Source organism: Miniopterus natalensis, chromosome 7 (genome assembly GCF_054644295.1).
Source record: "Miniopterus natalensis isolate mMinNat1 chromosome 7, mMinNat1.hap1, whole genome shotgun sequence".
NCBI classification, from domain to species: Eukaryota; Metazoa; Chordata; class Mammalia; order Chiroptera; family Miniopteridae; genus Miniopterus; species Miniopterus natalensis.
In genome coordinates this window covers 49649699-49663382 of record NC_142087.1, presented here as the reverse complement: position 1 = coordinate 49663382, position 13684 = coordinate 49649699, and positions in this window count along the sequence as shown.

The following is a 13684-nucleotide window of genomic DNA, read 5'->3' as shown; positions in this document are numbered from 1 at the left end:
TACATTAATGAGTCTATCACCAGCACAGGTGACTGATGCACAGGGAGCCTTATGAAATGTCTCCTAGAGCTGGCTAGAATATGAAAGGAAGAATCGTTTATCCATCACCATGCATCCCCCATTGTTCAAGGTTGTGCTTCATGTTGTACCCACATGAGCACCATATGGACTCAGTACTTCCACAATGAAACCTGAAACTTTTCATGCATAAACGCAAACATTCTATTCTCTGACCATAACCAATCTCCTATAATTCAATCCTCTCACATTCTTACTTTCATTTTACCTGTTTTCCAACTCCTAATCTTTGACTCCTGCATTTGTCTCTCTCACTGTGCCCTACTGGTTTCAAGTAGGTTTAAATTTTGTCTCCACCACTTACTAGCTCTCTGACCTTGGGAAGTTACTTGAATTCTCTTAGGCCCCAGTATTCTTGTCTATAAAATGGGATAATAACAGTATCAACTTTTTAAAGTTGTTATGAACATGATCTGAGATTATGCATGAGAAACATTTAGCAGTGTCTGGTACATAGATACCAGTCACTAAATGATAGTTATTATGGTTATGATGGTGATTATAATTATGATATTTGCCTAGTTTAGGTATTGCAGTTCATCACTTCATCTACTTTCTTACCTTTTGACTCTTGAGTTTCTTCTGGTCCTGACCAATAAACTTTAAGTCTGAATATACAGTCTCTTCATCCCAATTGGACTGTTGGAGCAGAGTTAGATATAATTAGAAAAAAAGAGGATTAGGACTTATATCTATTCAGGGTCCCTAGCTGACTTCTGTCCCAATCTCACTTCTGTCCTGCAATGATGTTATTACTTCTGAGAGAAAATTGAAATCTTGTCTTGGGCTACCTCAAAACCACCCTCCTTTCTTGAGGAAAACTGATCAATTATGTTATAGAGTGCCTCTCAATTTAGGATTGCACGGTGTTTTATCATGATTAGATTTAGGTTCTGCCTTTTTAAAAGGATACCACAGAGGTGATACGACCTTTTCAGTACATTGTATCAAAAAGTACATGGAGATGATATTGATGATGTTAACCTTTATTATGTGATTAATGTGGTCTCTGACAGGATTCTATATTATAAAGTCATAATTTTTTCTTTTATAATTAATATTTTGGGGGAGATACTTTGAGGCTATGCAAATATGCTATTTATGCTTAAACTTCGACACATTTTTGCAAACTTGGGTGGGTGGATCTTGCTATTGCAGTATTCTAAAGCTGATTTTCTACTTTTGTTTTCTTGCACATTTATTAATAAGAGTTCATCTGTAAAGAAAATCTTTCTATTTGCTCCCATTTATTTACTGGTCTAGTTACTTATATCAGTATGAGTTTGTAAAGTTTATTTTTAAATTGGGGGTTATAGTCCAATAATATGTAATTATTTCATTTTTCAAGTTGTTCTAATTTAAGGGCATATTCTAATGGGAAATATACACAAAGAGACAAAAAAATACCCCCAAACAAGTAAAATATACTATTAGGTTGTAATAACTGCTAAGAAGGAAACAAAGAAGGAGCTGCAGAGAAAATAATGGGGACCATGGGATCTACTTTAAATTGGGTGGCCAGGAGAAACTCTGAGAAGAGGATTTTAGCTGGGAAATGAGAATGAGCTCGCCATGTGCGAGCTGGTGGGTAGGTATTCTAGACAGGGGGACAGGCAGTGACCTAATCAAGAGAAAAAATGACTACTGAAGTGTGTGGTCTCATGTGGACAAATTAATTGCTCAATACTTAATCCTGTTTTTTTGTTTTGTTTTTTCATTCAACTTGGGAGGCATAATTCCAGCTAGAGATAATACACAGCTTCTGAACACAAAGTGTTTATCTTCTAGGAAGGAAAACCTGCAAGGCAACTAGTGATGACTAACCAGAGCGAAGAGGCTTTATCTGAGATGGGCACCTAACACCAGTTTGAGTGGGGGTAACAGAACGAGGAAATGTTGCCTACACAGGTGATATCTAAGCAGAAACCTGGACGTAACTAGGACTTATATGTACCAGTGCATGAAAACACAGGGGTGTAATTGTCTTTTTTCATTGGATTGAAAGAGTTAAATAAATGACTTCAACACTGTTATGGGTTTAATTGTGTTCTTCCAAAATTCATACGTGGAAGTCCTAACCCCTAGTACTTCAGACTGTGACCTTATTTAGAAACAGGGACATTGCAGATGTCATGAGTTAAGATGAGGTCACTAGGATGGGACCTAATCCAATGTGACTGATACTCAAATAAAAAAGGGAAATTTAGACACAGAGACACGTTTAGAGGGAAGACAATGTGAAAAGGCATAGGGGAAAGACAAGTCAAGGAGAGAAGACTAGACCAGATCTTTGCTTAAGAAAGAATCAGCCCCGCTGACATCTTGCAAACTGCGAGACAATACATTTCTGTTATTTAAGCCACCCATTTGTGGTATTTTGTTACAATAGCCCTAGGAAACGAATTCCAACTATATGGCATTCTGGAAAAGGAGAAGCTGGGGACAGTGAAGAGATTAGTGGTTGTCAGAGATGAAGAGGAAGAAAAGGTCAAATAGGCAGAGCACAGAGGGCTTCAGGGCCGTGGAACTACCCTGAATGATGCCCTAATGATGGACTCTCGCCCGTGCACTTGTCCAAGCACACAATGTACAGCGCCGAGGACAAGCTCTAATGTAAACCACGGGCTTCGGGTGATGGTGATGTGTCAATATGTCATCAACCGTAACAAATGTAGAGTTCTTAAGGGGGATGTTGATGGGGGGATGTCAGCGTGTGGGGGTAGGGAGTATGAGAAAAATCTCTCCTTTCCTCTCAACATCGCTGTGAACCTAAAACTGCTCCAAAAAAATACAGCTTATTTAAAAAGTTACACCTTGTTTCACAGAGCCTGTAAATTAAAATATAGCACAAATTATGTGAAAGCAAAATAAATTTCCTAATTCAGTAAATACAAACTATATTTCTCCTGTCTGTTCAAGGAAAATATTTACAGGTAAATGTGCCAGATTTGTAAGTTGTACTTGATAACTTTACTAATTCTCTGTTTTATTGCATAGGTAACAAAGGTATGTTAAAACATACTTTAAAAACCCCCACAAAGATAAGTTTTTTCCCAATACTATGAATCCTAGTCATGTTTTAGCTGCAGTTTGCTGGACTTGCAAATTCTGAAGATGGCAGCAACCTCACCGGGGACTTGGTTATATGCTTTTATTTGGATGTTTATTGAAATTTATTAAAATTAAAGGAGTGTATTTTCTCCACATCATTGGATAATGAAAATAAAAAGTTCATTCTTAAATTACAAGGAGCTATTTGTACACATAGGATAGGCTCGTTTAAATATTTAGGAGGATGAATGAGGTGTTCTTAGAGATTGTACTCAGAATATGCATGGGGATTATTCCACTTTCTTTCCTCCCTTCCCTTCTCTATCAAAAAATGAACACACTAAATGACAAAAGGAAGGAGTAGATTCGCCTCTTTGTAGTCATCAAAAGATCTAGAAATGCCCCCAAATTGCTACTTTTTCTTCTATACTTCTATAGATAGCCACAGATTGGATAATAGGCATTTTCTCATTACTTCATTTGTTCCTGTCTGAGAGTAGTACTCTGTCAGCTCACCATGTAAGTAGACCAGCAGTTCTCACTCTTGGCAGCATATAAAATCACCTGGAAGGTTGTTTTTGTTTTGTTTTTAAAGGAATGTACGTGCTCTCCAATCCCAGAGATTCTGATTTAATTGGTCTGGGGTGAGGCTTAGACATCAGTGCTGCTTTTTTTTTTTTTTTAACTCTACAACTGATTGATGTGTGTTGCCAAAGTTGAGAACACCTGATCTAAGGCAGTGTTTCTCATCCTTGGCTACTCATCAAAATTACCTTGGCCACTTGTTAAAAATGTAGATCCCTAGGCCACTCCCTCCAGGATCTAATTCCATAATTCTGAGTGGACTAAGGGAATCTAGTACTTTTACAAGCATCCTAGGTGCTTCTGATAATTAGCCAAGTTCGAGAAGCACTGAGGACATCCAACAAAGATGCAAAACAAGCTAGACTGTTCTGCTTTTTGCTTTATGACAAAATTTCCTCAAACACATCTTACTGCTGTCTCTCACTGAAAATTTTTTTCCCCCATGTGTGTACGTGTATTTGACTTAGCTATCCACCAATCCCTCCAGAGCATTCAAGAACCAATTTGTAATATTTATTTAATACGAACACATGCACACAATACATTATAAACAGTGGTAAAATGTTTGTGTATATGTAATCACTCTAAACACACACACACACACACACAAAACCTTTTAAATGATATTTTTCTTTGGGGAGCATTTATTTATTTACAATCAGATGCTACTTTCCTCATCAATTCTGAATCACTGTGTTCTAGCCACATTTGGTATTGTTAATTGACATTCTTAGAGTCCGACAGCATTGGGTTTAGAATGTATACATTCAAGCACATTTCTTTCAATTTCCTCCCGGTCTTCCCTGCTGGGACACCGCATTCTCATCTTCACTTGGGAGATAACAGCACTAATTGGGGGTGGAAAGGGAGTTCCATTCTGCTGACCAGCCTATGCTAGAAGCTCTGCCCACTGAGACTCTCTACAAAACTGCTTCTTGTTAGACAGATATCTTGCAACCAGGGATCAGAATATAACTACCAAGTCCAGGTGGATCGGGCAGGGATGAAAAAACTCCTACATTTTCATAATTTAAATATTATATGCAGTAGTCTAATTACAGTATCTGTTATGCACCTTTGTACTTCTTAAGTTGACACAGGGTTTTAGAAATACACATTTCACCTAGAAAGGTCTTTCTGCAACTTATATTCAGGAAATAAGAAGTTGTGGCTCCAGACACAGTAGGATTTCCACATTTAGCAAACACACAAAGCAAACGTAAGTAAATAAAACAGTATTATCATCAACAATAACAAAATAACACATTTTGAGACAATGACAAATCAGGTTTTCTTCCTTTATTTCCTTTCTTCACTATAGTCTTCCCTTTTTTTAACCTGTTCATATTTTTCACTTATACCTTCAAACCCTCTGTAGCTAGATTTTTTTACTTAGTCTCAATATGTTTATTTTGTGTTCATTCTTCTACTAGAAAGTAAAATGTTCTGATATGTTTTCTTGATCTTTATTTTTTTTACTCAAAATTGAAAATAGAATAAGACTGTCCAGGTCTAAAAACAAACCATTGATATGTTATACTTGTTGGTTGTTTAACAACCAACTCTTGAGAGAAAAAAGCAAAACAACAGCAACAACAAAAACCTGTGATTTCGAACATATGTGATTGTCACTGTCGGAGGGCCTGGCAAAGTATTGGGCCTGTTCCAATCTGAACCCAGTCCCCGAGAATGGAATCTGGGGATTCCTAACTCAGCATTTCCTAGACTCACTTTCCCTAAATTGCCCCATTGCAGGGGACTTGTCTAAACAGTTGATTGCAGAAGCCCTATAATGCAATGGTAATTTGAGCCCAGTGGCTAATTGAGGCTATTTCATAAAGGGAGAATGCTTTAAAGGGCGTAGTTTCTTTTGTTTAATGTTAATCACTCAATCCAATTACATAAAGAAAACCACAGTTAACACAAATGTAAAGTGTATTTTTAAAGTAGTTTAGTCAAAAGATATTTATGGGTTACTATCTTCCCTTTCTCCATTCCATCACTATTTTATACATTTATATACTATATCTGAAAGTTAAAAGTTCTTATATACTTTACCAATGAAAATAGAAATATAGATGTCTAAGAAAAGATTTCTTTCCGTTCGATGTTTTATCTATTTTTTGTATGGTACAACAAATAATAAAAGAGATTTTCCCAATATTTTCCATTTCTTTTAACTGAAATTCACTAAGAGGTTTGCAGAATTTAGAAATCTGAGTAATATATTACAATCATAAACACCTAACATCTAATTCTAGAAGTTATAATTTAAAAAAACACTATTTTACAGCTTTTATTATTTTTGTTTTTTTACTAATTTAGTATTCATATCAGTAAGCCAGATTTATGGACTTCTAGAAAGACCTAAATCTGGCTCTAACCAAGATTAATGGTGTAATCTTGGACACATCACTTTTTTCTCAGTTTTCTCATTTGGAAATGGTGATTAAATGAGGTAATGTATATGAAAGGGTTCTGTATTTAATACTTTTAAGAAGATACTCATTCTAAATTTTAAAATTTGAAGGAAGAAAGGAAAGCCTGAGTAACTAATAACCTCAGGAGCTCCCTTGTTCAAGTTCTTTAGCGTCAGGGACCTAAAAAATTCAATTTAACAAAACATTCAGTTCTCTGCCATGAAAGCAATTTTACATTCATTCAGACTTTCCCAGTTAGGTCAGGACACACGTAAGGTGCACAGCACAAAGATATTATTCCAAGGGGATTGATGGTCGTTTTCTTTATAAAATAAATAGCTGTCTGATTCTGTCTCCCTTTGTTCTAGCCGCCAGCGCTGCTTCCATCATGCTATAAGTCTTGCACTCTTTCTCCTTTGTGCCATTTTTATTGCTCTATCGACATGGGAAGCCTTTCTCTCTTTCTTCCTTTATTGACAAACTCCTATACCTTCCTCAAGGCCCATTTCAAACGTCATGTTTCTGGGAAGATCTCCCTGCCTCTTCTGCTCCGTTGGTTAACTGTCACTCCTTTGTGCTGCCATCAGAGACTGAGCTTATTGTCGCCAGGTAACTTTTCACTTTTATTTGGGTAGATCCTGGCCTTGTGCGTGGGACATAATAAGCATTCAATAAAACTAGTTGAATCAGTCATTCTTCTTCTGCCCTCTTCTCTTCTATCTTTTTTCATGTCTTCTCTCTTTTTCTTTCCTCGAGTCTATTTATCTCATTCATTTTTAATATTTTTGTCAAGCATATTATTTTAAAGCTTATAAACTTGGGTATTTTCTAGGAATTTTTGCTATCTCTACTGTCTAATTTTGTGCTGTAGAGTTAAAAAATCACAAATATTGTGGTTTTGTTCAGATACATTGAGACGTATGCAAGTATTTTATTTAACAAAGACTAGAATTGTAGAATGCTTCATATTCCATTTTCAAAAACAGTATGACTAAATTATTCCCTCAAGCTTGTATTCATTTCCTAATATGCATTTTCTAGCATGTTAGATAAACAAGGTATCTGCCAAGCTACCTATAAACCAATGGGAATTGCAGCTGCGGCCTGGTTCTTGTCTGTGGCCTGGTTCCTCCTATGATTCTCTTCCTTGACTTGGGTTTTTCTCTCTCTCTTTCCCCATATGTAATATATGATATATAAATTAAAATTTATATATTTAAAATTATAAATATATAATATATATGAAATTTTATAACATCAAGAAAAATTAAAACAACTCAAAGTATGAATATTTCCCTCAAGTCCAAGCAGAAGAGAAAGAAAAGAAAAGAAAATGTCACCAGGAGTTATTCGTTGATTCTACTTCCTAGCCTGGTCCAATATCCTGTCTTCAGTAGTTCACGGCATGAATCTGTATGTCCTTCCTCTTCACTGAGATCAATATCCATCTTCCTCCCCCCACCACAACAGTCCATGGGACGTAGTGGTAAAACAATGCATTCCCTAGAATTCAAATTATTTGGTTCAAAATAACACTATCCAGACCTCAGCAAAATGTACAATAATATGCTTCCTTTTCAGAATACTGGTAAAATATCAGAAGAGTCAGCATAAGAGTCAAGGCCAAGTTGAGGTAAAGCTGAGCTGCTTCCCTGGACCTGAGACCTCTGATCTGTCTTAGGAGAAACACCCATGCACACCTCCAAGTACAAAAATTCTCAGAAACGTTCTAGTTCAAATTCACATGGGGACATTTTTACCATAAGGCACCCAACTTACAAAGTGTTTCTCTTTCCACGCAAGAGAAAGTGTTTTGTTTGATCATGCACAGCAGCTTCTGCTTCCCACTATCATCTTTTTTGTCTTCCAGTATGTAAGAAATAGTTGTGGTTCACAGCAACCATCGTAAGGACAATCTAATCCTCACTTTCACCCTTAGGCTTGAAAAGCAGCAGCAGGATCATGGAAATGACAGTCTGTTTTAAATTAACCTTAGGTAAGAACAAATTCTTAGGGGCATTTCATGAAACACTATACAGAATCTAAGCATTAGACATTTGTTTTTGTTATACCCAAAGCAAGCTGCACGAACCTTAGGGAATGGTTTTTATTTTTTAATTCAATAGCAAAGAAGTTAGAGATGGTTCTTTTGAGTATATGCTACATTTGCAATATAGAAATGACAACACTTATATTTCTATCTAGGCAAATCAATTGGTAAAGCTCTGGCTGAATTTTGTGGTTGTTACTTCAGGAAATACAAATAGTTTTACAGGGAAGATTAACATTTCCTTGGATTTATAAGTCAAAACTACTTTTGCAATGTCATCAGATTCAATCACAAAGATATAAAAGGCTAGAAACTAAAAATACAACAACCTTCTTACCTCAAAAAAAACTCCAATGAAGGATTTTAATTATTAACTTGTTTGGTTTATTTCAAATGTGCCAATTTTCATCTAGTTCCAAATATATGCCAATATATTGAAAGAGCATATACATCATTAAAAAAAATTCAGTGGCTTGGCAGTTGCAAAAAGTGTTCAACATCATGACCAGGCAAATAATTCAGATTAAAATTATAATGTTTTACTTATAAAAATAGCAGGATTTTTAGTGAAATAATAATATTCAATCTTGGCTAGGATATTTATTATTACATTCATAGGTAGAATGTATATTGGTAATCTGCTTTTGTGATACAAGTTGGTTTTATATACCAAGAGCCATGAAATCCCATTTCTCTTGACCTAGAACTTCTACCTGTGGGACTCTATCTCTAGAAGTAATCCTATATCCAGAAAAAGATTTATCTATCAAGATGGTCTTTATAATAATGAAAAATTAGAAACTTGAATTTAATACAGTCACTAACATGTATACAGGACTTGTCATGACATAGGACGAATGTTTATTTTCTATTATTGAGAGGGAAATGCATGCTACAGGTTTGCATTTATAGCACAGTATAACAATGTTAAAATTTCTATATGCACGAACTAGACTGGAAGATATATACTAGAAGATTACCCTTAGATCATGGTGAAGTTTCCCTCCTAATTTTCTATCTTAACAAAGTTTAGGTACTGAGTATATATTTTTATGTTTAAAATTAACATTTAATCATATAATTTCTAATATATAAGATAAATAAATGACAGTAGGATTTCATCTATCACTTAAATAAAAACCACTCCATGTATTTAACTTTGAAGGCCACCAAAGAAAGTAACAATTGGAGGAAATATCAGGAAGTGAATAAAAGTCATTCATTATGTACAATACACCAGGATTTAAATCTTGACCACATCATATGAAATACTTCAACTCATTTTCAAATATACTGTAGATTGTAAGCTCCATGAGGCCAGAGATGATGTGTTCTTCAGCTTTTGGTCATCAGTAATGCTTAAAGTATAGAAGGTGTTAATACATGATTGATGGATAATTGACTGGTAGTATGGAAATGAAAATAAATATAAGGTTAGTTTGATGGACATATTTTGATTTGCCTGCCTAGCCACTATTCCTCCTTTTTCTGTTAATAGACCACAGTCATTTTGGGACAATGACTTCTCCACCAATGTTTGCACATGTGTCCGGTTCACCCCTTGACTTTAGGCTACTGGGCAAGATATGGCCAGTGGGACTGTATTTTGCTCATACTATCGGAAACAAACCCTGCCTTTTCAACTATGGAATACCAAGCCAATAAGATGTAATCTTGGAGATCTGGTGGCCATCTTTGCTGCCACAATGAGAAAATGCAACAATAACAAAGCCAACACAAAGAAAGGCAAAACCAAGAAATGGAGAGAAACAACATCTTGGTGACATCATCTGATCACTTGGCTCGAGCTATGCCTGAATTTAGGATATCCCTGGACTTTCCAATTGCATGATCTAAGAAATACCTTATCCTCAACAATTTTGTTTTGTTTTGTTTCTCTTAAGCTTGTTTGAATTAGGTGTGTGTGCTGAATAGAATGAGTTCTAATTTATACAGAGATGTATGCTGACATTTCTTTTTCATGGGTCTGTTAGCAGTTTTGATAATAATAGGAAATTGTCATTTTATGTAAAAGTAATCAGTGTTCCATGCAAACAGTCTTAAAAAATAATTGCCAGTAATTATTAATACATATGTATTACTTCTAATTTTTAATAACCTTTTACCCAGATAAAAGCCTATGAGTCCAGAGGAATTAAAGGGGCTTTCCACTGCAGAACATTGAATTCATGGGACCCAAGACGCCCTCTATAGCTAAGACTTCTTCTTGCTTTGTTCATATACTTCTACATTCCCATATTAAGATCACACACCCTGTCTTATCCCTGTAGTGTCTCTTATTTTTGATCATGTTTTTTAACACAAAGAGCCTTGTTATGGTTTCCTTAATGTGAACAGCATTCCTACCAGTCTGGAGTCTTTTAAAACAAGTTGGGTTCCCCTGACATAGGTAATAATTCTATCAGTAATCGACTATTTTGAGGCCTGGAATTTACTTATACCCATCACTTTCTGCAAGTTGGTTGTGCACAAACATAAAATTTGGTGCTGTATATCCATAAGACACATACTTTGAACTTCATAGGAAAGTGTATTTTCTTGACATGCCTTAAGATAAAAACTGAAGAACTGCAAGGGTCATATGGATCTTTAGATTTAAATCTTTCTCTGTACTACCATAAATCTGTGGTAGAAAACTGATCATGCAACATTTACATATTTAAAATAAATTCTTCTCTTCTACAGGAGTCTCTGCTCTAAGAATATAATTATTGCCTATTCTTAATTTCTCTCTAAGTTGCTGAGATATTTAATATTTACTACAGTGCCTCTTTTTACCCCACATTTTGAACTGAAAAGAGAACTACATTTGTGTTCTTCACAAAGTATGCCTTTAAAAAAAAATTAGATTTCTGTCTTCTTTATTCTGTATATGGTTCCCCTTGCCTAGCAGAGATCAGAGTTCAATATACAGACCCTTAAATATTTGTTCAATGAATAAATCTGTTTGTATATCTTTGGATAGCTGTTACCTAAAAGACTTTGGATTTGCAATAATTTTGTTTGTTTCACGTTAAGTTCAGCCTCTTTAACTTTTTATTGCGCATCTAGGCAATTATATGGTATAAAAATTAGTGCTTGTTATGAACCAGGCACTATTCAAAGTGCTTTCTATGTAATATCACATTTACTCTTCTAATAACCTATGAATTAACAGCTATTATTACTCCCATTTTATAGATGAAGAGACTGAGGCATGAAAGCTTAAGTAACTGGCCTAATGGTATATTGCTAATAAGTAATAAAGTCAGCAATTGAGCCCAGGGAGTCTAGCTGCAGAATCTAAGCTTTTAACCACTGCACTACACTATCAATCATTCAGTTATATTGTTACACATAGATTAAAACAAACAAATACAACAGACATACACATAAAAATAAATAGTGCACTTTCTAAAGAATCTGATGGTAAGAAATTGGGAGAGATCAATCTTGTTTTTCTTTATTTTGATTTTAAGGTAATCAATTTTATTATAGTAGTTTTCTTGTAACGTACTTAGATAAGGAAAATTTGTGTATAAGTAGAATATATGGGAAAAATTTTTTGATGTGACCAATTTGCAAACCAATGACTTGGAATCCGCTTTTGTACAAGTTTGTTTTTTTGTTGTTTTTTTCCGAGAGAGATAATAGGAGAAGAAACGTGTAGTGGAAGCCTAAGAGAAGTGGAATCAAGAAACTCTATTTTGCCGAACCATGAAGAGTATTCCAGATTCACTTGAACTTAGCAATGCCTTCTATCTCTTCGATAGGCCAATACACGCTAATTTTCTCAGTATCACCAATTTAATTTTTGCAATGCATTCTTTGCCATTTCCGTATTATAGGAAGATGTAATGATGACTTCTTTATGTGAAAAATGTATTGTCACTTTCCAGGATTGGAGAACTGGACAACTTGAATCTTTGAATTCTTTAAGCTACAGACATATATTTAGAAACACAGATAATTATGCTTAAACATACACAGACAGAAATACACTAGGATCTGCACATATACACTTAGGTAATTATTCCTATTTCTATATTTCCATTCTCTTCTTTTCTCTCAAGATATCATATGTAAAAATATTCAATTAAAGTGATTTTATTTTCTTATTGAGAAATCAAATTTCAATGCAGACATAAAATATATTTACTGGTGGCTATACCTTAGGCAATAAAACACTACAAGGTATTTTTTATAGTTCTTGTTCCAGAGTTTTATTTCCCAATCGTTCTGTCCTGTAATTACAAAGAAGCAGTTATATTATTTTTGTCACCTGTACGTACAAGAAAGCATTGCTCTTACTGTTAAATAAGAAAAGTTTTCATTCTTCTTTACTCGGAAGCCTGGGTATCAAGCTTGACCTTTACTTTTCAGTTAAACATGAGGTAGAAATGGAAGTAGGAAGAGCAGGAAGAGTATTTTCTGGTATAAACATTTATAAAGTAAGTAGTTTATCAGCCATTTTACTTAACTATCTGATGACTCTCACGCAAGAGCCCAGATGCCAGTGCTCTAGGGTGATCAGCTGCTACTAAGAGGTGTAGGTTATAAGTGCTTCTGAATACATTTTATTCGTCTCAAGCTGGCTTTTTGTTCAGCAAGACAGATTCCTCACGTACCTGATCATCATTTTCTGCTCCTTTTCAAAGGGACTGCATGTTGGTGGCAGTCAGACCTGGGTTCAAATGCTTACTTCTCCGTTGTCCGTGTGTTAATGGGCAAACAAAGGATGATTACTTACTCATGGTTTCACCATTTAAAAGGAGTCTTCATTGGACCACTTGGGAGGGTTCACTGAAATGCCTGTCGCGGTTACTTTTAGTTCCCTTTCTATACTCAAAATTAAGCCATTACCATTTGAAAATATTTCCCCTCCTTTCCTAAATCCCATCACTGATGTTGTGTGCAATTGATATTGAACTTGCTAAGTTGTGACAGGAGAAATGATGCTAAAGTCCTCCTTGCAAGGGCCAATAGTGTTTAAAAAACTAAACTTGATAAAATATTGTACTTTTAGGCTAGGATACCCTACATGTAATACACAAGTAATTAGGATGAGTGGAGTGATTTTAAAGACAGTTGGTCTCAGGTTGTAGTTGTTGTCAAATAAAGATACTCAAGAAAAATAACATTGCTTCATGAATAACAAAAAGATTGAGACAAGGAAATGGTCTCTCAGCTATTTCTTTATTCTCTTACTTTTATGAGGTCTATATACATCCTGGTAAATGCCTTGGGCAGACAGCAAAGGGAGTAGACACGACGCATCCCTGAAGTTGCTGCTGTAGACGGATGCCAGCTCTCTGAGAGCCGCAATGCTGTGTGAGAGGCCTCCACCCAAAGGCTGAGATGAGGCGATAACCTCTGATGATGTGATTACAGGTACATGTGTCCCCTGATTTGCCAATGGCAGCTGAGTAGGTATCACTTCCTCGCATGGAGTTTATGCACAATTGTACCCAGGGGCGAGATAGGGTAATAAGGCCAAGAA